A 3,760-nucleotide genomic window follows, 5' to 3' on the forward strand; every position below is an offset into this window, starting at 1 on the left:
GTTTGTTGGAAAGCTAGAGACAAGGGCTAACACAATCTTCAAAGAAATATCAATAAGAAGCAAATGAGAAAAGGCCCATAAGAAAATGGTGAGAACCTTCCTCGGAAAAGACCGGTAAAACCTCCAACACCGAAAACATCATAGAAGATGCATGCGAACTCCGTTTTCGATGAACTCAAGCTTGTAATCAAGATGACCATAAGCTCTAAGACTCACAAAGAGAACCAAACAAGAACCAAGAAAGATGATGCAAGGATGCAATGGTTTGAGCTCTCTACTAACGATACGATCAAGCTACCAACTTGAGAGCCCCCCTTGATAGTATGGCAAACGATCCTATAACCCGGTCTCCAAACTACCACCATGAGACCGGTAAAATAGAAAACCTATCAAGGGCAAATCTTTGCCTTGCACATGGTCCACTTGAGCTAGATGATGACGATCTTGACTCCCTCAAGTTGGACCACCTTTCTTGATTGCGTTGGCTCGATGAAGACTAGATGATTGCTCCCCCATAGTCCACTATGGGTGAGCCACTCTGCGGCACATCTTCACAAGTCCATTGTCACCACAATGGACGGCAAGCTTCAAGCAAGTGATCTCTTCGCGATGATCCACTTGAACTTGCACACAGCAATCTTGATGACGATCACCACTTGATGTCATCCTCTCCATGGGTTGAGTGATATCTTCCTCTTGACACAAGCCCATGAACACGTACCTAACCCCACGTAGAACTCTCACATAGACCATGGGTTAGTACACAAAGCACAATGGACAATGCTTACCAAACCATGGGATCACTTGATCCCTCTCGGTACATCTTCTACGCTTTGTGAGTTGATCAACTTGATTCACTCTTGACTTAGTCTTGATCAACCTTGAATCTTTCCAACTCTCTTCATTTGGATGATGTCTTGAAGGTAAACATGAATGATCACACAATTCTTCTTCTTCAAGACATGCTTGCAATAAGCTCAACTCTCACATGACCAAGCTTTGGATAATTCCTTAATAGCACCTTCATTTGGATGATGTCTTGAAGGTAAACATGAATGATCACACAATCTTCTTCTTCTTCAAGACATGCTTGCAATAAGCTCAACTCTCACATGACCAAGCTTTGGATAATTCCTTAATAGCACCTTGGTCAACACAAACTCTCCTTGAAACCAACACATGTACTCCAAGAAAAGCCTATGGACAAAACCTTCAAATATAACTCAAGGCAACCATTAGTCCATAGAGATTGTCATCAATTACCAAAACCAAACATGGGGACACCGCATGTTCTTTCAATCTCCCCCATTTTGGTAATTGATGACAATCACTTTCAAGAGAGTTTATACAAGGAATTATGCATCACCATGCACTGCAACAACCAATAATGCATGCGAATGAGATGCAAAAGCTAAGGAAACATAAACCAAAGCTTCTCCACACAACTCTCTGAAACTTCTCCCCCATTGGCATCGATTGCCAAAATGGGCGAAAAGCTTAGAGGGTCAATATAGATTGTGGTCCTCCATAAATTGTGTATTTCTCAACAAGAGAGTGGAATGCAATACACACATCCAACGGTAAATACTTGGAGGAAGACAAACTATATTGAGGCCCAAAGATTGCAAAAGGAAGATATGCCACAAAGACATAACAAAGAGAGAAACAAGCAATCAAGCAATCAAAAGATATCTATTGAAGCAAGCTATCAAAAGATACCAATTGAACCAACTAGGCCAATGATCCTACGAGCCACATGAATAAAAGATATTATGATATGAGCAAAGGAGTGTTCTAAAGAAACTAGAGAGGCTCCCCATGATTTGTGCACACATAAAAATATTTGAATATGGAAACAAAGTGCACAAAATAGGATCATAGCTCCCCCAAAATCAATAGAAACTTACAACAAGTGCAAGTGAGCATATAAGAAACTAAGCCTAGTACATGTAACAAACACATGGTTGAGCAATAAGTGAAAGAGGCAACTTAAGAATGGGCTCAACCAAAATTATGTGTGTGAGTCAAGGCAATGCACTTGAGAAGACTAATGTACGGATGAGCATTAACCATCAATAAAGTCTTGAAATAATGAGGTAACACAGTGCAAGGCCTATCATTCCCACACACAACAAGCAAATGGGTTCACAAGATTACTAATAAGCATATAGAGAACCTATGCTTGTGACAACCCGCGGTGAACATAGAAGATGAAAGGCGCGTCAAGACGAGGGATGCCAATTAAGATGGAAAAAACCTCGTAAAGAAAAGCATGAGGAAAATAATGTTCACCGCACAAGAGCGCATCAAGATGCAACGATAGAAGACACGCACTCAAGGCAAAAGCTTTCACGGAGCCACCAAAGAAATAACATAAGAAAGACAAGGTGGACATGAAAGAAAGGATATCAACTAGATATGCAACTTATCTCAAGTGTATAAGATTCTAGGTAGACGAAATCATGATGATATATATCTACAAAGAAGGATGTACACCCGAAATAGTTACAACACGAGGAACAAGATATCCAAAGGGAGGTCATACATATACCAATAAGATATTTGCTTGGAAGTATAGCACATGGCTAGATATGGTCTTATAGTATATAAATGAATTCCTACCACACACCCATCAAAGACATCACAACTAGCAACAAGACATCATCGTTGGGATGCTTTGAGAAAGGAAACAAGTATCACAAGAAAGAATGGATAACATGCCATGATACAACCTACACAAGGTTGATGCAAGAAATGTGTGCATGAAGTATATGAAGATACTTGTTACCGAGATAATATTGGAAGGATGTAGTAGATACCAATTGAAGATACAAAGTAGTTCATTGATCATCCTAGCTTGACTCCAATAAGCACATGGTGACAACACCTTCCTTGTGAGTGAGCCGAGCATCCAATGCATCTCCACTTGTTCCTAGAACAATAACACAAACAAAATGGTACCCAAACTCATTGGGACCAAAGAGTTAGAGAACCAACAACACATAGGACAAACTCCACATAAATATGTGCATATAGATATGAAAATGAATTTCATGCACATCTCATCCAATTTGAGACTTGGTGGAGTTTCCCCTATAGATTGGGTCAAAGAAAGAAAGCATGCCAAAGATACTAAACGAAGTTAATATGCATGCTCAAGACTTTCAAGAACCGATACCAAATGACAAAGAAAAACCAAGTGAAGAAAAGATACCAAATGAATAAAACATCACTTGGAGGATATCCATAAAAGATACATCAAGGAATGAGATATCCATTGATACACTAAAAAAAGGTATCAAACTCCCAAAAGAGAGGATGGTTCCAAACAAACCAAGCTCTCTACAAAGTTTCATCATGGCACAAAGTACCAAAATGAAAACGGCTTGCCTTCCACCAACACACACTTGATAAGGATCGCAAGACGAGTGTTTTATAGAAAATAGGATAGCTCCCCCAAAACTAGTGCATTGAGAGAATTTGCATTTGAATACAAAATGCACAAGGTGGGATCACCACTTTCACTATATCTAGAAAACACTAAACAAGATCCACAAGTGGTATGGAAGACAAAGGGAGATGATACAAACCTTGGAAAGAGAAAAGGCAAATAAAAAACAAAAGCCAATGTAAAGATGATCAATAAATTCTACCACAAAAGTGAGTACCAATTGTCAAAAGACAAGAAGTAAATGGAAATAATTCCCGGTGGTAGATAGCAAGGATATTCGACATCATCTTCACACCATACAAAAAGCAA

The sequence above is a fragment of the Triticum urartu genome, chromosome 6 (genome assembly GCF_003073215.2).
Source record: "Triticum urartu cultivar G1812 chromosome 6, Tu2.1, whole genome shotgun sequence".
NCBI lineage: Eukaryota > Viridiplantae > Streptophyta > Magnoliopsida > Poales > Poaceae > Triticum > Triticum urartu.